A 21584-nucleotide genomic window follows, 5' to 3' on the forward strand; every position below is an offset into this window, starting at 1 on the left:
TGTATGTACCGCACTCCCATGTATCCTGTATATACCGCACTCCCATGTATCCTGTATATACCGCACTCCCATGTATCCTGTATATACCGCACTCCCATGTATCCTGTATATACCGCACTCCCATGTATCCTGTATATACCGCACTCCCATGTATCCTGCATATACCGCACTCCCATGTATCCTGCATATACCGCACTCCCATGTATCCTGTATATACCGCACTCCCATGTATCCTGTATGTACCGCACTCCCATGTATCCTGTATGTACCGTACTCCCATGTATCCTGTATGTACCGCACTCCCATGTATCCTGTATATACCGCACTCCCATGTATCCAGTATATACCGCACTCCCATGTATCCTGTATATACCGCACTCCCATGTATCCTGTATGTACCGCACTCCCATGTATCCTGTATGTACCGCACTCCCATGTATCCTGTATGTACCGCACTCCCATGTATCCAGTATATACCGCACTCCCATGTATCCAGTATATACCGCACTCCCATGTATCCAGTATATACCGCACTCCCATGTATCCAGTATATACCGCACTCCCATGTATCCTGTATGTACCGTACTCCCATGTATCCAGTATATACCGCACTCCCATGTATCCAGTATATACCGCACTCCCATGTATCCAGTATATACCGCACTCCCATGTATCCTGTATATACCACACTCCCATGTATCCTGTATATACCGCACTCCCATGTATCCTGTATATACCGCACTCCCATGTATCCTGTATATACCGCACTCCCATGTATCCTGTATGTACCGCACTCCCATGTATCCTGTATGTACCGCACTCCCATGTATCCTGTATGTACCGCACTCCCATGTATCCTGCATATACCGCGCTCCCATGTATCCTGTATATACCGCACTCCCATGTATCATGTATGTACTGCACTCCCATGTATCCAGTATATACCGCACTCCCATGTATCCTGCATATACCGCACTCCTATGTATCCTGTATGTACCGCACTCCCATGTATCCAGTATATACCGCACTCCCATGTATCCAGTATATACCGCACTCCCATGTATCCTGTATATACCGCGCTCCCATGTATCCTGTATATACCGCACTCCCATGTATCCAGTATATACCGCACTCCCATGTATCCAGTATATACCGCACTCCCATGTATCCTGTATATACCGCGCTCCCATGTATCCTGTATATACCGCACTCCCATGTATCCAGTATATACCGCACTCCCATGTATCCTGTATATACCGCACTCCCATGTATCCTGTATATACCGCACTCCCATGTATCCAGTATATACCGCACTCCCATGTATCCAGTATATACCGCACTCCCATGTATCCAGTATATACCGCACTCCCATGTATCCTGTATATACCGCACTCCCATGTATCCTGTATATACCGCACTCCCATGTATCCTGTATATACCGCACTCCCATGTATCCTGTATATACCGCGCTCCCATGTATCCTGTATATACCGCACTCCCATGTATCCTGTATATACCGCGCTCCCATGTATCCAGTATACACCGCACTCCCATGTATCCTGTATATACCGCACTCCCATGTATCCTGTATATACCGCACTACCATGTATCCTGTATATACCGCGCACCCATGTATCCTGTATATACCGCGCTCCCATGTATCCTGTATATACCGCGCTCCCATGTATCCTGTATATACCGCACTCCCATGTATCCTGTATATACCGCACTCCCATGTAGCCAGTATATAACGCACTCCCATGTATCCAGTATATACCGCACTCCCATGTATCCAGTATATACCGCACTCCCATGTATCCTGTATATACCGCACTCCCATGTATCCTGTATATACCGCACTCCCATGTATCCTGTATATACCGCACTCCCATGTATCCTGTATATACCGCACTCCCATGTATCCTGTATATACTGCACTCCCATGTATCTGTGACACCCTGGACCCCCAGGGGTCACAGAATAACACCACACACACACACACACCCTCCCCTGGACAGTTACATCAGTCAAACAAAATCCTTGTTGCCTCCCTCCAGGGTCTGATGTCCACACACCAGGTGGGGCGGAGCCAGGCGGTTGACCCCGCCCACCGAGGAGTTCACAGGCCTGGAGGCGGGAAAAAGTCAGTTAGTTGAAGTTGGAGTTGAGAGGTGAAAGTGAGAGGAGTAAAAACTGTGTGTGTCTGGGTCGGAGCGCAGGCACAATCAGGAAGGTCGGCAGACGGTGGTGGCCGTCTGCAGGAGTTGGTGGAGGTCAGCGGAACCGTAGGACCAGGGTCGGGCGGTGGCCCGCCGGTACTGAACCGGGGAGCAGATTGAAGCCAAGCACCAAGGCAGGGTACTCAGACCCTGACCAGGCTAGGAGCCACCGAAAAGGTCAAATTCTCTGATTGCGGTCTGATGCTCAGGGGTTCATTACCACCCAAGTCCCGTTAGAAGGCCACAGCCCAACCCGTCCGGATAAGAGCCACCGCCAAGGGCCAGCGCCTGCGGGCAAAACGGGCTCTCCCGACACGTACACGCCAGGGAGCGGACTACCCGTGGGAAGCCATAGGGGTCAAACACTTACACATAGGTGCAGGGAATGACAGCCACCATCAACCCGTCCGGGGAGAGTGAAGACACCGCAGCCGACTGCGGGCCCCGTACATCCAGCCGTTTGGTTTACCAGAGACTCTGTCCTTCTGTGTCTGAGTGAGTACAACAGTGCCATCCGGCACCGTGCTGCACCGCAACGTTGCACTCGCGCCCACGCTGCCTCCCCGCATCTGGCCCCTGCACCTGCGCCTATACCTCCACCCCGCAACCGGGCCCCGGGACCAACAGCCCCTACCCACGGAGGGGTTAACACCTTAGCTGCTCTCCGCCATCACTCCCGGGATCCCCCGTCACCAGCAGCGGTGGTGCCCACCATCACCACAACCCGTGGGTGGCGTCACGACCGACATCCCACCACAAACCTCCCCTTTTCACTCGTGGGCGAGGAGGCGCTGCTCGAGCCCCCGATCCGGCCCTGTGCTCGAGCCACCGAGGAGCAGAAGCACCGGACCCGAGCGCCAGCGATTCCCAGCGGCGAGCGGCGTTCCCAACCCCTCCGCCCGCGACATATCCTGTATATACCGCACTCTCCTGTATCCCGTATATACCGCCGTCCCACATGTATCCTATATGTACCGCCCTCCTGCGTGTATCCTGTATATACCACTCTCCTGCGTGTATCCCGTATATACCGCCCTCCTGCGTGTATCCCGTATATACCACCCTCCTGCGTGAATCCTGTATATACCGCCCTCCTGCGTGAATCCTGTATATACCACCCTCCTGCGTGTATCCCGTATATACCGCCCTCCTGCGTGAATCCTGTATATACCGCCCTCCTGCGTGTATCCCGTATATACCACCCTCCTGCGTGAATCCCGTATATACCGCCCTCCTGCGTGAATCCTGTATATACCGCCCTCCTGCGTGAATCCTGTATATACCGCCCTCCTGCGTGTATCCCGTATATACCGCCCTCCTGCGTGAATCCTGTATATACCGCCCTCCTGCGTGAATCCTGTATATACCACCCTCCTGCGTGAATCCCGTATATACCACCCTCCTGCGTGTATCCTGTATATACCGCACTCTCCTGTATCCCGTATATACCGCCCTCCTGCGTGTATCCCGTATATACCACCCTCCTGCGTGTATCCCGTATATACCACCCTCCTGCGTGTATCCCGTATATACCGCCCTCCTGCGTGAATCCCGTATATACCGCCCTCCTGCGTGAATCCTGTATATACCGCCCTCCTGCGTGAATCCTGTATATACCGCCCTCCTGCGTGAATCCTGTATATACCGCCCTCCTGCGTGAATCCTGTATATACCGCCCTCCTGCGTGAATCCTGTATATACCACCCTCCTGCGTGTATCCCGTATATACTGCCCTCCTGCGTGTATCCTGTATATACCGCACTCTCCTGTATCCCGTATATACCGCCCTCCTGCATGTATCCCGTATATACCACCCTCCTGCGTGTATCCTGTATATACAACTCTCCTGCGTGTATCCCGTATATACCGCCCTCCTGCGTGTATCCTGTATATACCGCCCTCCTGCGTGTATCCTGTATATACCGCCCTCCTGCGTGTATCCCGTATATACCGCCCTCCTGCGTGTATCCCGTATATACCGCCCTCCTACGTGTATCCCGTATATACCGCCCTCCTGCGTGAATCCTGTATATACCGCCCTCCTGCGTGTATCCCGTATATACCGCCCTCCTGCGTGTATCCTGTATATACCGCACTCTCCTGTATCCCGTATATACCGCCCTCCTGCATGTATCCCGTATATACCACCCTCCTGCGTGTATCCTGTATATACAACTCTCCTGCGTGTATCCCGTATATACCGCCCTCCTGCGTGTATCCTGTATATACCGCCCTCCTGCGTGTATCCCGTATATACCGCCCTCCTACGTGTATCCCGTATATACCGCCCTCCTGCGTGAATCCCGTATATACCGCCCTCCTACGTGTATCCCGTATATACCGCCCTCCTGCGTGTATCCCGTATATACCGCCCTCCTACGTGTATCCCGTATATACCGCCCTCCTGCGTGAATCCCGTATATACCGCCCTCCTGCGTGTATCCCGTATATACCGCCCTCCTGCGTGTATCCCGTATATACCGCCCTCCTACGTGTATCCCGTATATACCGCCCTCCTGCGTGTATCCCGTATATACCGCCCTCCTGCGTGTATCCCGTATATACCGCCCTCCTACGTGTATCCCGTATATACCGCCCTCCTGCGTGAATCCCGTATATACCGCCCTCCTGCGTGTATCCCGTATATACCGCCCTCCTGCGTGTATCCCGTATATACCGCCCTCCTGCGTGTATCCCGTATATACCGCCCTCCTACGTGTATCCCGTATATACCGCCCTCCTGCGTGTATCCCGTATATACCGCCCTCCTGCGTGTATCCCGTATATACCGCCCTCCTGCGTGTATCCCGTATATACCGCCCTCCTGCGTGTATCCCGTATATACCCCCTCCTGCGTGTATCCCGTATATACCGCCCTCCTGCGTGTGTCCCGTATATACCGCCCTCCTGCGTGTATCCTGTATATACCGCCCTCCTGCGTGTATCCTGTATATACCGCCCTCCTGCGTGTATCCTGTATATACCGCCCTCCTGCGTGTATCCTGTATATACCGCCCTCCTGCGTGTATCCTGTATATACCGCCCTCCTGCGTGTATCCAGTGTATACCACCCTCCTGTGTATATACCGCCCTCCTGCGTGTATCCCATATATACTGCCCTCCCGTGTGTATCCAGTGTATACCGCATTCCTGCATGTCCAGTATATACCGCCCTCCTGCGTGTATCCTGTATATACCGCCCTCCTGCGTGTATCTTGTATATACCGCGCCCTCCTGCGTGTATCCCATATATACTGCCCTCCCATGTGTATCCAGTGTATACCGCATTCCTGCATGTCCAGTATATACCGTGCTCCCGCGTGTATCCCTTGTATACCACATTCCTGTATATACCGCCCTCCTGTGTGTACTCCACATATTCCGAGCTCCCGCATGTATCCAGTATCTACTGTGCTTCTGGGTGTCGCTGGGGGGCCTGCTGTGTATTTGTCGCTGGGGGGGCTGCTGTGTATTCTCGCTGGGGGGCCTGCTGTGTATTCTCGCTGGGGGGGCTGCTGTGTATTCTCGCGGGGGGGGCTGCTGTGTATTTGTCGCTGGGGGGGCTGCTGTGTATTCTCGCTGGGGGGCCTGCTGTTTATTCTCGCTGGGGGGGCTGCTGTGTATTCTCGCTGGGGGGGCTGCTGTGTATTCTCGCTGGGGGGGGCTGCTGTGTATTCTCGCTGGGGGGGCTGCTGTGTATTCTCGCTGGGAGGGCTGCTGTGTATTCTCGCTGGGGGGGCTGCTGTGTATTCTCGCTGGGGGGGCTGCTGTGTATTCTCGCTGGGGGGGCTGCTGTGTATTCTCGCTGGGGGGGCTGCTGTGTATTCTCGCTGGGGGGGCTGCTGTGTATTCTCGCTGGGGGGGCTGCTGTGTATTCTCGCTGGGGGGGGCTGCTGTGTATTCTCGCTGGGGGGGCTGCTGTGTATTCTCGCTGGGGGGGCTGCTGTGTATTTGGTGCTGGGGGGGCTGCTGTGTATTTGTCGCTGGGGGGGATGCTGTGTATTCTCGCTGGGGGGGCTGCTGTGTATTTGTCGCTGGGGGGGATGCTGTGTATTTGTCGCTGGGGGGGATGCTGTGTATTTGTCGCGGGGGGGGATGCTGTGTATTCTCGCTGGGGGGGCTGCTGTGTATTTGTCGCTGGGGGGGCTGCTGTGTATTCTCGCTGGGGGGGGGCTGCTGTGTATTTGTCGCTGGGGGGGCTGCTGTGTATTCTCGCTGGGGGGGGGCTGCTGTGTATTCTCGCGGGGGGGGCTGCTGTGTATTCTCGCTGGGGGGGGGCTGCTGTGTATTCTCGCTGGGGGGGGCTGCTGTGTATTCTCGCTGGGGGGCCTGCTGTGTATTCTCGCTGGGGGGGCTGCTGTGTATTCTCGCTGGGGGGGCTGCTGTGTATTCTCGCTGGGGGGGCTGCTGTGTATTCTCGCTGGGGGGCCTGCTGTGTATTCTCGCTGGGGGGCTGCTGTGTATTTGTCGCTGGGGGACTGCTGTGTATTTGTCGCTGGGGGACTGCTGTGTATTCTCGCTGGGGGGGGCTGCTGTGTATTCTCGCTGGGGGGGCTGCTGTGTATTCTCGCTGGGGGGGATGCTGTGTATTCTCGCTGGGAGGGCTGCTGTGTATTCTCGCTGGGGGCCTGCTGTGTATTCTCGCTGGGGGGGCTGCTGTGTATTCTCGCTGGGGGGGGCTGCTGTGTATTCTCGCGGGGGGGAGGCTGCTGTGTATTCTCGCTGGGGGGCTGCTGTGTATTCTCGCTGGGGGGGCTGCTGTGTATTCTCGCTGGGGGGGGCTGCTGTGTATTCTCGCTGGGGGGGGCTGCTGTGTATTCTCGCTGGGGGGGCTGCTGTGTATTCTTGCTGGGGGGCCTGCTGTGTATTCTCGCTGGGGGGGCTGCTGTGTATTCTCGCTGGGGGGGCTGCTGTGTATTCTCGCTGGGGGGCCTGGTGTGTATTCTCGCTGGGGGGCCTGCTGTGTATTGTCGCTGGGGGACTGCTGTGTATTCTCGCTGGGGGGGGGCTGCTGTGTATTCTCGCTGGGGGGGCTGCTGTGTATTCTCGCTGGGGGGGCTGCTGTGTATTTCTCGCTGGGGGGGCTGCTGTGTATTCTCGCTGGGGGGGCTGCTGTGTATTTGTCGCTGGGGGGGCTGCTGTGTATTCTCGCTGGGGGGGATGCTGTGTATTCTCGCTGGGAGGGCTGCTGTGTATTCTCGCTGGGGGGGCTGCTGTGTATTCTCGCTGGGGGGGCTGCTGTGTATTCTCGCTGGGGGGGCTGCTGTGTATTCTCGCTGGGGGCCTGCTGTGTATTCTCGCTGGGAGGGCTGCTGTGTATTCTCGCTGGGAGGGCTGCTGTGTATTCTCGCTGGGGGGCTGTTGTGTATTCTCGCTGGGGGGGGCTGCTGTGCATTCTCGCTGGGAGGGCTGCTGTGTATTCTCGCTGGGGGGGCTGTTGTGTATTCTCGCTGGGGGGGCTGCTGTGTATTCTCGCTGGGGGGGCTGCTGTGTATTTCTCGCTGAGGGGGCTGCTGTGTATTCTCGCTGGGGGGGCTGCTGTGTATTCTCGCTGGGGGGGCTGCTGTGTATTCTCGCTGGGGGGGATGCTGTGTATTCTCGCTGGGGGGGCTGCTGTGTATTCTCGCTGGGGGGGCTGTTGTGTATTCTCGCTGGGGGGGCTGTTGTGTATTCTCGCTGGGGGGCTGCTGTGTATTCTCGCTGGGGGGGCTGCTGTGTATTCTCGCTGGGGGGGCTGTTGTGTATTCTCGCTGGGGGGGGCTGCTGTGTATTCTCGCTGGGGGGGCTGCTGTGTATTCTCGCTGGGGGGGCTGCTGTGTATTCTCGCTGGGGGGGCTGCTGTGTATTCTCGCTGGGGGGGCTGCTGTGTATTCTCGCTGGGGGGGCTGCTGTGTATTCTCGCTGGGGGGGCTGCTGTGTATTCTCGCTGGGGGGGCTGCTGTGTATTCTCGCTGGGGGGGCTGTTGTGTATTCTCGCTGGGGGGGCTGCTGTGTATTCTCGCTGGGGGGGCTGCTGTGTATTCTCGCTGGGGGGGCTGTTGTGTATTCTCGCTGGGGGGGCTGTTGTGTATTCTCGCTGGGGGGCCTGCTGTGTATTCTCGCTGGGGGGGCTGCTGTGTATTCTCGCTGGGGGGGGCTGCTGTGTATTCTCGCGGGGGGGGCTGCTGTGTATTTCTCGCTGGGGGGGCTGCTGTGTATTCTCGCTGGGGGGGCTGCTGTGTATTCTCGCTGGGGGGGCTGTTGTGTATTCTCGCTGGGGGGGCTGCTGTGTATTCTCGCTGGGGGGGCTGCTGTGTATTCTCGCTGGGGGGGCTGCTGTGTATTCTCGCTGGGGGGGCTGTTGTGTATTCTCGCTGGGGGGGCTGCTGTGTATTCTCGCTGGGGGGGCTGCTGTGTATTCTCGCTGGGGGGGCTGCTGTGTATTCTCGCTGGGGGGGCTGCTGTGTATTCTCGCTGGGGGGGCTGCTGTGTATTCTCGCTGGGGGGCGCTCGGTGTCGGAGGCGTTTTTGCTGCATTGTGATTGTTGTTTCTTTTCATGTTGCCGGCTGTAGTTTGGGGGTGCGATGTGACTCGGCGCCGTCGCCCCGGGCGGAGAGGAGGATGAGCGGCGCTTGTCATGGAGGCCGCGCCGCTCGTCTTTTCTGCCTCTCATCTGATTTGCAGATGAGGAAACTCTGGGGATTAAGGACAGAACGGATGAGGGGAGAATCGGCGGAAACACGAAGAATCGCAGACGTTAATTAGAGAAAATCCTAAACAACAACAATTAATGAAAACAGTGAGAAAAACCCAATAATTACCGCGCCCTCCGCGCCCCAGACCCGCGCACTAATTAAATCCTACAGAAAGTGACCTTCAGCCGCCCTCGATGGAGGAAGAATTAATTACACTGAAGATAAAGGCATTGTAATCCAGACAAAAGAACGCGCTGATATTTAACCCCTTCAGGTCTGGGGAGGGGCCGGCCCCGTAATATCGCCTCGTATTCTGCGCTGTCGTTGTGTGGAGTCGGAGCGACGTCATAATAGATAAATGCGGGGAATGAAGAACATAAAACCTGTATATATTCTACACTGGATGCAGCCTGCAGTGTAAAGCATGGAAGCTTTTTTCCATTTATATAAAGATGTTTATTGCTGCTTATTAGTACAGACTGGAAGATACAGGAACAATACACGTTTATAGGCATCGCCCTGGATCAACCAGAATGAAAGCCGCCATTCTTTACACTGCAGGCCGCATCAGAGGCACGGGCAGCACCAGTCTGTGGTACAATGTGGACAGCGCCAGTCTGTGGTACAATGCGGACAGCGCCAGTCTGTGGTACAATGCGGACAGCGCCAGTCTGTGGTACAATGCGGGCAGCTCCAGTCTGTGGTACAATGCGGACAGCGCCAGTCTGTGGTACAATGCGGACAGCGCCAGTCTGTGGTATAATGCGGGCAGCGCCAGTCTGTGGTACAATGCGGACAGCGCCAGTCTGTGGTACAATGCGGGCAGCGCCAGTCTGTGGTACAATGCGGAGAGCGCCAGTCTGTGGTACAATGTGGACAGCGCCAGTCTGTGGTACAATGCGGACAGCGCCAGTCTGTGGTACAATGCGGGCAGCTCCAGTCTGTGGTATAATGCGGGCAGCGCCAGTCTGTGGTACAATGCGGGCAGCGCCAGTCTGTGGTACAATGCGGACAGCGCCAGTCTGTGGTACAATGCGGGCAGCGCCAGTCTGTGGTACAATGCGGAGAGCGCCAGTCTGTGGTACAATGCGGGCAGCTCCAGTCTGTGGTACAATGCGGAGAGCACCAGTCTGTGGTACAATGCGGACAGCGCCAGTCTGTGGTACAATGAGGACAGCGCCAGTCTGTGGTACAATGCGGGCAGCGCCAGTCTGTGGTACAATGCGGGCAGCGCCAGTCTGTGATACAATGCGGGCAGCGCCAGTCTGTGGTACAATGCGGGCAGCGCCAGTCTGTGGTATAATGCGGACAGCGCCAGTCTGTGGTACAATGCGGACAGCGCCAGTCTGTGGTATAATGCGGGCAGCGCCAGTCTGTGGTACAATGCGGGCAGCGCCAGTCTGTGGTACAATGCGGACAGCGCCAGTCTGTGGTACAATGCGAGCAGCGCCAGTCTGTGGTACAATGCGGACAGCGCCAGTCTGTGGTACAATGCGGACAGCGCCAGTCTGTGGTACAATGAGGACAGCGCCAGTCTGTGGTACAATGCGGGCAGCGCCAGTCTGTGGTACAATGCGGGCAGCGCCAGTCTGTGATACAATGCGGGCAGCGCCAGTCTGTGGTACAATGCGGGCAGCGCCAGTCTGTGGTATAATGCGGACAGCGCCAGTCTGTGGTACAATGCGGACAGCGCCAGTCTGTGGTATAATGCGGGCAGCGCCAGTCTGTGGTACAATGCGGGCAGCGCCAGTCTGTGGTACAATGCGGACAGCGCCAGTCTGTGGTACAATGCGAGCAGCGCCAGTCTGTGGTACAATGCGGACAGCGCCAGTCTGTGGTACAATGCGGACAGCGCCAGTCTGTGGTATAATGCGGGCAGCGCCAGTCTGTGGTACAATGCGGACAGCGCCAGTCTGTGGTACAATGCGGGCAGCGCCAGTCTGTGGTATAATGCGGACAGCGCCAGTCTGTGGTACAATGCGGACAGCGCCAGTCTGTGGTATAATGCGGGCAGCGCCAGTCTGTGGTACAATGCGGACAGCGCCAGTCTGTGGTACAATGCGAGCAGCGCCAGTCTGTGGTACAATGCGGACAGCGCCAGTCTGTGGTACAATGCGGAGAGCACCAGTCTGTGGTACAATGTGGGCAGTGCCAGTCTGTGGTACAATGCGGGCAGCGCCAGTCTGTGGTACAATGCGGAGAGCGCCAGTCTGTGGTACAATGCGAGCAGCGCCAGTCTGTGGTACAATGCGGACAGCGCCAGTCTGTGGTACAATGCGGACAGCCCCAGTCTGTGGTACAATGCGGACAGCGCCAGTCTGTGATACAATGCGGAGAGCGCCAGTCTGTGGTACAATGCGGAGAGCGCCAGTCTGTGGTACAATGCGGAGAGCGCCAGTCTGTGGTACAATGCGGGCAGTGCCAGTCTGTGGTACAATGCGGACACCGCCAGTCTGTGGTACAATGCGGGCAGTCTGTGGTACAATGCGGGCAGTGCCAGTCTGTGGTATAATGCGGACAGCACCAGTCTGTGGTACAATGCGGACAGCGCCAGTCTGTGGTACAATGCGGACAGCGCCAGTCTGTGGTACAATGCGGACAGCGCCAGTCTGTGGTACAATGCGGACAGCGCCAGTCTGTGGTACAATGCGGACAGCGCCAGTCTGTGGTACAATGCGGGCAGCCCCAGTCTGTGGTACAATGCGGACAGCGCCAGTCTGTGGTACAATGCGGACAGCGCCAGTCTGTGGTACAATGCGGACAGCGCCAGTCTGTGGTACAATGCGGACAGCGCCAGTCTGTGGTACAATGCGGGCAGCGCCAGTCTGTGGTATAATGCGGGCAGCGCCAGTCTGTGGTATAATGCGGGCAGCCCCAGTCTGTGGTACAATGCGGGCAGCGCCAGTCTGTGGTACAATGCGGAGAGCGCCAGTCTGTGGTACAATGCGGGCAGCACCAGTCTGTGGTACAATGCGGACAGCGCCAGTCTGTGGTATAATGCGGGCAGCGCCAGTCTGTGGTACAATGCGGACAGCGCCAGTCTGTGGTACAATGCGGGCAGCGCCAGACTGTGGTATAATGCGGACAGCGCCAGTCTGTGGTACAATGCGGACAGCGCCAGTCTGTGGTATAATGCGGACAGCGCCAGTCTGTGGTACAATGCGGACAGCGCCAGTCTGTGGTACAATGCGGACAGCGCCAGTCTGTGGTACAATGCGGACAGCGCCAGTCTGTGGTACAATGCGGGCAGCGCCAGTCTGTGGTATAATGCGGGCAGCGCCAGTCTGTGGTATAATGCGGGCAGCCCCAGTCTGTGGTACAATGCGGGCAGCGCCAGTCTGTGGTACAATGCGGAGAGCGCCAGTCTGTGGTACAATGCGGGCAGCGCCAGTCTGTGGTACAATGCGGACAGCGCCAGTCTGTGGTATAATGCGGGCAGCGCCAGTCTGTGGTACAATGCGGACAGCGCCAGTCTGTGGTACAATGCGGGCAGCGCCAGACTGTGGTATAATGCGGACAGCGCCAGTCTGTGGTACAATGCGGACAGCGCCAGTCTGTGGTACAATGCGGGCAGCGCCAGTCTGTGGTACAATGCGGACAGCGCCAGTCTGTGGTACAATGCGGACAGCGCCAGTCTGTGGTACAATGCGAACAGCGCCAGTCTGTGGTACAATGCGGACAGCGCCAGTCTGTGGTACAATGCGGACAGCGCCAGTCTGTGGTACAATGCGAACAGCGCCAGTCTGTGGTACAATGCGGACAGCGCCAGTCTGTGGTACAATGCGAACAGCGCCAGTCTGTGGTACAATGCGGACAGCGCCAGTCTGTGGTACAATGCGGACAGCGCCAGTCTGTGGTACAATGCGGACAGCGCCAGTCTGTGGTACAATGCGGGCAGCGCCAGTCTGTGGTACAATGCGGGCAGCGCCAGTCTGTGGTATAATGCGGGCAGCACCAGTCTGTGGTATAATGCGGGCAGCCCCAGTCTGTGGTACAATGCGGGCAGCGCCAGTCTGTGGTACAATGCGGGCAGCGCCAGTCTGTGGTACAATGCGGACAGCACCAGTCTGTGGTACAATGCGGACAGCACCAGTCTGTGGTACAATGCGGGCAGCCCCAGTCTGTGGTACAATGCGGGCAGCTCCAGTCTGTGGTACAATGCGGGCAGCCCCAGTCTGTGGTACAATGCGGACAGCGCCAGTCTGTGGTACAATGCGGGCAGCCCCAGTCTGTGGTACAATGCGGGCAGCCCCAGTCTGTGGTACAATGCGGACAGCGCCAGTCTGTGGTACAATGCGGACAGCGCCAGTCTGTGGTACAATGCGGACAGCGCCAGTCTGTGGTACAATGCGGGCAGCGCCAGTCTGTGGTACAATGCGGGCAGCGCCAGTCTGTGGTACAATGCGGGCAGTGCCAATAAGTGGTACAATGCGGGCAGCACCAGTCTGTGGTACAATGCGAGCAGCACCATTCTGTGGTACAATGCGGGCAGTCTGTGGTACAATGCGGGCAGCACCAGTCTGTGGTACAATGCGGACAGCGCCAGTCTGTGGTACAATGCGAGCAGCGCCAGTCTGTGGTACAATGCGGACAGCGCCAGTCTGTGGTACAATGCGGACAGCGCCAGTCTGTGGTACAATGCGGACAGCGCCAGTCTGTGGTACAATGCGAAGAGCACCAGTCTGTGGTACAATGCGGGCAGTGCCAGTCTGTGGTACAATGCGGGCAGCGCCAGTCTGTGGTACAATGCGGACAGCGCCAGTCTGTGGTACAATGTGGACAGCGCCAGTCTGTGGTACAATGCGGACAGCGCCAGTCTGTGGTACAATGCAGGCAGTGCCAGTCTGTGGTACAATGCGGGCAGCGCCAGTCTGTGGTACAATGCGGACAGCGCCAGTCTGTGGTACAATGTGGACAGCGCCAGTCTGTGGTACAATGTGGACAGCGCCAGTCTGTGGTACAATGCAGGCAGTGCCAGTCTGTGGTACAATGCGGACAGCGCCAGTCTGTGGTACAATGCGGACAGCGCCAGTCTGTGGTACAATGCGGACAGCGCCAGTCTGTGGTACAATGCGGACAGCGCCAGTCTGTGGTACAATGCGGGCAGCGCCAGTCTGTGGTACAATGCGGACAGCGCCAGTCTGTGGTACAATGTGGACAGCTCCAGTCTGTGGTACAATGCGGGCAGCGACAGTCTGTGGTACAATCCGGGCAGCGCCAGTCTGTGGTACAATGCGGACAGCGCCAGTCTGTGGTACAATGCGGACAGCGCCAGTCTGTGGTACAATGCAGGCAGTGCCAGTCTGTGGTACAATGCGGACAGCGCCAGTCTGTGGTACAATGCGGACAGCGCCAGTCTGTGGTACAATGCGGACAGCGCCAGTCTGTGGTACAATGCGGACAGCGCCAGTCTGTGGTACAATGCGGGCAGCGCCAGTCTGTGGTACAATGCGGGCAGCCCCAGTCTGTGGTACAATGCGGGCAGCCCCAGTCTGTGGTACAATGCGGACAGCGCCAGTCTGTGGTACAATGCGGACAGCGCCAGTCTGTGGTACAATGCGGGCAGCGCCAGTCTGTGGTACAATGCGGGCAGCGCCAGTCTGTGGTACAATGCGGGCAGTGCCAATAAGTGGTACAATGCGGGCAGCACCAGTCTGTGGTACAATGCGAGCAGCACCATTCTGTGGTACAATGCGGGCAGTCTGTGGTACAATGCGGGCAGCACCAGTCTGTGGTACAATGCGGACAGCGCCAGTCTGTGGTACAATGCGAGCAGCGCCAGTCTGTGGTACAATGCGGACAGCGCCAGTCTGTGGTACAATGCGGACAGCGCCAGTCTGTGGTACAATGCGAAGAGCACCAGTCTGTGGTACAATGCGGGCAGTGCCAGTCTGTGGTACAATGCGGGCAGCGCCAGTCTGTGGTACAATGCGGACAGCGCCAGTCTGTGGTACAATGTGGACAGCGCCAGTCTGTGGTACAATGCGGACAGCGCCAGTCTGTGGTACAATGCAGGCAGTGCCAGTCTGTGGTACAATGCGGACAGCGCCAGTCTGTGGTACAATGCGGACAGCGCCAGTCTGTGGTACAATGCGGACAGCGCCAGTCTGTGGTACAATGCGGGCAGCGCCAGTCTGTGGTACAATGCGGGCAGCGCCAGTCTGTGGTACAATGCGGGCAGCGCCAGTCTGTGGTACAATGCGGGCAGCGCCAGTCTGTGGTACAATGCGAGCAGTGCCAGTCTGTGGTATAATGCGGAGAACGCCAGTCTGTGGTACAATGCGGACAGTGCCAGTCTGTGGTACAATGCGGAGAACGCCAGTCTGTGGTACAATGCGGACAGCCCCAGTCTGTGGTACAATGCGGACAGCGCCAGTCTGTGGTACAATGCGGGCAGCGCCAGTCTGTGGTACAATGCGGGCAGCGCCAGTCTGTGGTATAATGCGGGCAGCACCAGTCTGTGGTATAATGCGGGCAGCCCCAGTCTGTGGTACAATGCGGGCAGCGCCAGTCTGTGGTACAATGCGGGCAGCGCCAGTCTGTGGTACAATGCGGACAGCACCAGTCTGTGGTACAATGCGGACAGCACCAGTCTGTGGTATAATGCGGGCAGCCCCAGTCTGTGGTACAATGCGGGCAGCTCCAGTCTGTGGTACAATGCGGGCAGCCCCAGTCTGTGGTACAATGCGGACAGCGCCAGTCTGTGGTACAATGCGGGCAGCCCCAGTCTGTGGTACAATGCGGGCAGCCCCAGTCTGTGGTACAATGCGGACAGCGCCAGTCTGTGGTACAATGCGGACAGCGCCAGTCTGTGGTACAATGCGGACAGCGCCAGTCTGTGGTACAATGCGGGCAGCGCCAGTCTGTGGTACAATGCGGGCAGCGCCAGTCTGTGGTACAATGCGGGCAGTGCCAGTAAGTGGTACAATGCGGGCAGCACCAGTCTGTGGTACAATGCGGGCAGCACCAGTCTGTGGTACAATGCGGGCAGTCTGTGGTACAATGCGGGCAGCACCAGTCTGTGGTACAATGCGGACAGCGCCAGTCTGTGGTACAATGCGAGCAGCGCCAGTCTGTGGTACAATGCGGACAGCGCCAGTCTGTGGTACAATGCGGACAGCGCCAGTCTGTGGTACAATGCGAAGAGCACCAGTCTGTGGTACAATGCGGGCAGTGCCAGTCTGTGGTACAATGCGGGCAGCGCCAGTCTGTGGTACAATGCGGACAGCGCCAGTCTGTGGTACAATGTGGACAGCTCCAGTCTGTGGTACAATGCGGGCAGCGACAGTCTGTGGTACAATCCGGGCAGCGCCAGTCTGTGGTACAATGCGGACAGCGCCAGTCTGTGGTACAATGCGGACAGCGCCAGTCTGTGGTACAATGCAGGCAGTGCCAGTCTGTGGTACAATGCGGACAGCGCCAGTCTGTGGTACAATGCGGACAGCGCCAGTCTGTGGTACAATGCGGACAGCGCCAGTCTGTGGTACAATGCGGACAGCGCCAGTCTGTGGTACAATGCGGGCAGCGCCAGTCTGTGGTACAATGCGGGCAGCGCCAGTCTGTGGTACAATGCGGGCAGCGCCAGTCTGTGGTACAATGCGAGCAGTGCCAGTCTGTGGTATAATGCGGAGAACGCCAGTCTGTGGTACAATGCGGACAGTGCCAGTCTGTGGTACAATGCGGAGAACGCCAGTCTGTGGTACAATGCGGACAGCCCCAGTCTGTGGTACAATGCGGACAGCGCCAGTCTGTGGTACAATGCGGGCAGCGCCAGTCTGTGGTACAATGCGGACAGCGCCAGTCTGTGGTACAATGCGGACAGCGCCAGTCTGTGGTACAATGCGGACAGCGCCAGTCTGTGGTATAATGCGGAGAGCGCCAATCTGTGGTACAATGCAGGCAGCGCTAATCTGTGGTACAATGCAGGCAGCGCCAGTCTGTGGTACAATGCGGACAGAGCCAGTCTGTGGTATAATGCGGAGAGCGCCAGTCTGTGGTACAATGTGGACAGCCCCAGTCTGTGGTACAATGCGGACAGCGCCAGTCTGTGGTACAATGCGGACAGCTCCAGTCTGTGGTACAATGCGGACAGCGCCAGTCTGTGGTACAATGCGGACAGCGCCAGTCTGTGGTACAATGCGGACAGCGCCAGTCTGTGGTACAATGCGGACAGCTCCAGTCTGTGGTACAATGCGGACAGCTCCAGTCTGTGGTACAATGCGGGCAGCGCCAGTCTGTGGTACAATGCGGACAGCGCTAGTCTGTGGTACAATGCGGGCAGCGCCAGTCTGTGGTACAATGCGGGCAGCGCCAGTCTGTGGTACAATGCGGGCAGCGCCAGTCTGTGGTACAATGCGGGCAGCGCCAGTCTGTGGTACAATGCGGAGAGCGCCAGTCTGTGGTACAATGCGGACAGCGCCAGTCTGTGGTATAATGCGGAGAGCGCCAGTCTGTGGTACAATGCAGGCAGCGCCAGTCTGTGGTACAATGCGGACAGCGCCAGTCTGTGGTATAATGCGGAGAGCGCCAGTCTGTGGTACAATGCGGGCAGCGCCAGTCTGTGGTACAATGCGGACAGCGCCAGTCTGTGGTACAATGCGGGCAGCGCCAGTCTGTGGTACAATGCGGACAGCGCCAGTCTGTTGTACAATGTGGAGAGCGCCAGTCTGTGGTACAATGCGGACAGCGCCAGTCTGTGGTACAATGTGGACAGCGCCAGTCTGTGGTACAATGCGGGCAGCCCCAGTCTGTGGTACAATGTGGACAGCGCCAGTCTGTGGTACAATGCGGGCAGCGCCAGTCTGTGGTACAATGCGGACAGCGCCAGTCTGTGGTATAATGCGGAGAGCGCCAGTCTGTGGTACAATGCAGGCAGCGCCAGTCTGTGGTATAATGCGGAGAGCGCCAGTCTGTGGTATAATGCGGAGAGCGCCAGTCTGTGGTACAATGCGGGCAGCGCCAGTCTGTGGTACAATGCGGACAGCGCCAGTCTGTGGTACAATGCGGGCAGCGCCAGTCTGTGGTACAATGCGGACAGCGCCAGTCTGTGGTACAATGCGGACAGCGCCAGTCTGTGGTATAATGCGGAGAGCGCCAGTCTGTGGTACAATGCGGGCAGCGCCAGTCTGTGGTACAATGCGGACAGCGCCAGTCTGTGGTACAATGCGGGCAGCGCCAGTCTGTGGTACAATGCGGACAGCGCCAGTCTGTGGTACAATGTGGAGAGCGCCAGTCTGTGGTACAATGCGGACAGCGCCAGTCTGTGGTACAATGTGGACAGCGCCAGTCTGTGGTACAATGCGGGCAGCCCCAGTCTGTGGTACAATGTGGACAGCGCCAGTCTGTGGTACAATGCGGGCAGCGCCAGTCTGTGGTACAATGTGGAGAGCGCCAGTCTGTGGTACAATGCGGACAGCGCCAGTCTGTGGTACAATGTGGACAGCGCCAGTCTGTGGTACAATGCGGGCAGCGCCAGTCTGTGGTACAATGCGGACAGCGCCAGTCTGTGGTACAATGTGGAGAGCGCCAGTCTGTGGTACAATGCGGACAGCGCCAGTCTGTGGTACAATGTGGACAGCGCCAGTCTGTGGTACAATGCGGGCAGCCCCAGTCTGTGGTACAATGTGGACAGCGCCAGTCTGTGGTACAATGCGGGCAGCGCCAGTCTGTGGTACAATGTGGAGAGCGCCAGTCTGTGGTACAATGCGGACAGCGCCAGTCTGTGGTACAATGTGGACAGCGCCAGTCTGTGGTACAATGCGGGCAGTGCCAGTCTGTGGTACAATGCCGCTGCTTTCCTGAGTTTCTGATGATATAATCTTATTTATGGAGGTTTGTGCCTTTGATCCGCCGGGTGATGTGCAGATATTGGCACAACGACATCTCCGCCATCGCATTCCTCCGGTCGTCTTCATTAATGGCCGTTATCATCTTATCTGAGGAATAAAGAGAAGTCGCAGTCCATGTGGCACCTGGTCCCAGCCCCCAGTGGCCCCGTTGCCCCTTCCTGCAGACGCGTCCTGGCATGGCCATCAAAGACCCCGTGTCCCGGCCAAAATAAAACGCAGATGAAAGGCGGAGGCCAGAGCGGGACCAGGGAGATCGGGGGACCGGATCGGAGGAGGACGTTCCAGACATTCTGCCGTGCTGGCAGCAGGAGGGGCGCGCAGATTACCCTCAGGGGCGATGGCAGCGATTTGATGCCCGGGATTAGCTCTTACACATTTCACAGCTTTGAACCTGCGGCCACAAAAAATGTTACAATTCTGAGAGAAATCTATAGAAATGTCTAATTAGTAATGATGACGAGAAAACGGCGACTGCGGACGGAACAGGAGGAAAGCGCAGTGTATGCTGAAAGTCCCATGACTTGACATCTGTGCTCCCTCCTGTGGGGCGCAGTCCGCTCCCTCCTGTGCGGCGCAGTCCGCTCCCTCCTGTGTGGCGCAGTCCGCTCCCTCCTGTGCGGCGCAGTCCGCTCCCTCCTGTGTGGCGCAGTCTGCTCCCTCCTGTGCGGCGCAGTCCGCTCCCTCCTGTGCGGCGCAGTCTGCTCCCTCCTGTGCGGCGCAGTCCGCTCCCTCCTGTGCGGCGCAGTCCGCTCCCTCCTGTACGGCACGGTCCGCTCCCTCCTGTACGGCACGGTCCGCTCCCTCCTGTACGGCGCGGTCCGCTCCCTCCTGTACGGCGCGGTCCGCTCCCTCCCGTGGGGCGCAGTCCGCTCCCTCCCGTGGGGCGCAGTCCGCTCCCTCCCGTGCGGCGCAGTCCCTTTCCTCCTGTGTGGGCAGTCCGCTCCCTCCCGTGGGGCGCAGTCCGCTCCCTCCCGTGGGGCGCAGTCCGCTCCCTCCCGTGGGGCGCAGTCCGCTCCCTCCCGTGGGGCGCAGTCCGCTCCCTCCCGTGGGGCGCAGTCCGCTCCCTCCCGTGGGGCGCAGTCCGCTCCCTCCCGTGGGGCGCAGTCCGCTCCCTCTCGTGGGGCGCAGTCCGCTCCCTCCTGTGGGGCGCAGTCCGCTCCCTCCTGTGGGGCGCAGTCCGCTCCCTCCTGTGGGGCGCAGTCCTTTCCTCCTGTGTGGGCAGTCCGCTCCCTCCTGTGCGGCGCAGTCCGCTCCCTCCTGTGCGGCGCGGTCCGCTCCCTCCTGTACGGCACGGTCCGCTCCCTCCTGTACGGCACGGTCCGCTCCCTCCTGTACGGCACGGTCCGCTCCCTCCTGTACGGCGCGGTCCGCTCCCTCCCGTGGGGCGCAGTCCGCTCCCTCCCGTGGGGCGCAGTCCGCTCCCTCCCGTGCGGCGCAGTCCATTTCCTCCTGTGTGGGCAGTCCGCTCCCTCCCGTGGGGCGCAGTCCGCTCCCTCCCGTGGGGCGCAGTCCGCTCCCTCCCGTGGGGCGCAGTCCGCTCCCTCCCGTGGGGCGCAGTCCGCTCCCTCCCGTGGGGCGCAGTCCGCTCCCTCCCGTGGGGCGCAGTCCGCTCCCTCCCGTGGGGCGCAGTCCGCTCCCTCCCGTGGGGCGCAGTCCGCTCCCTCTCGTGGGGCGCAGTCCGCTCCCTCCTGTGGGGCGCAGTCCGCTCCCTCCTGTGGGGCGCAGTCCGCTCCCTCCTGTGGGGCGCAGTCCGCTCCCTCCTGTGGGGCGCAGTCCGCTCCCTCCTGTGGGGCGCAGTCCGCTCCCTCCTGTGGGGCGCAGTCCATTTCCTCCTGTGTGGGCAGTCCGCTCCCTCCTGTGGGGTGCAGTCCGTTTCCTCCTATGTGGGCAGTCCGCTCCCTCTCCTTCTGCGTGGATTTTGACGTGTGTTTGCGATCATTATCCATTTGTAGAAGCCATTCTCTAGTCTCTTTTCAACTTCAGCTTTTTTACAGCAAATTTTCTGTGAGAGCTGCTGGTAGGATTGCTAGAGGCAAATCAGAGCCCCAGCCCGACTGCAAAAGACCTTCAGGAAGATTTATCAGGCTCTGGAGTTGTGGTACATTGTTCTACTGTTCAGAGACACCTGCACAAATATGGCCTTCATGGAAGAGTCATCAGAAGAAAACATCTCCTGCGTCCTCACCAAAAAATTCGGCCTCAGATGTCTGCAGAAGAACATCTTATCAAGCCTGGTGCATTCTGGGAACAAGTCCTGTGGACCGATGAGGTTAAAATAGAAGTGTATGGCCACAATGATCAAAGGTATGTGTGGCGAAAAAAGGGTGCAGAATTTCAGGAAAAGAACATCACGCCAACCGTTAAGCATGAGGGTGGATCAATCATGCTTTGGGGTTGTGTTGCATCCAATGGCACAGGGAACATTTCATGGATAAAGCGAGCAATGGATCCAATGAAATTCTAACAAATTCTTGATACAAATATAACACCATCTGTAAAATAGCTGAAGGAGAAAAGAGGAGAAAAGAGGAAGAAAAGAGAAGAGAGGAGAAGAGGAGGAAAGAGGAGAAGAAAGGAGAAGAGAGGATGGCTAATGATCCTAAACACACATCAAAATCCACAATAGACGACTTTAAAGGGCGCAAGATGAAGGTTTTACAATGGCCTCACAGTCCCCTGATCTGTACATCATTGAAAATCTGTGGTGAGACCTCAAATGAACAGAGCAAAGATGTGCCAGGAATCTCACAGAACTGGAAGACGTCTCCAAGGAAGAGCAGAGCATGCAAGACAAACCAGGAATCTCACAGAACTGGAAGACGTCTCCAAGGAAGAGCAGAGC

At 57.9% G+C, this 21584-nt stretch overlaps 1 protein-coding gene across 2 annotated transcripts in view; it reads right to left on the bottom strand.

Moving 5' to 3' along the window:
• KIRREL3 (kirre like nephrin family adhesion molecule 3) overlaps positions 1 to 21584 on the bottom strand; it is a 1021297-nt gene that overhangs the window by 133297 nt on the left and 866416 nt on the right. The window lies entirely within an intron of this gene.

This window comes from Anomaloglossus baeobatrachus, chromosome 11 (genome assembly GCF_048569485.1).
Source record: "Anomaloglossus baeobatrachus isolate aAnoBae1 chromosome 11, aAnoBae1.hap1, whole genome shotgun sequence".
Lineage (NCBI taxonomy): Eukaryota > Metazoa > Chordata > Amphibia > Anura > Aromobatidae > Anomaloglossus > Anomaloglossus baeobatrachus.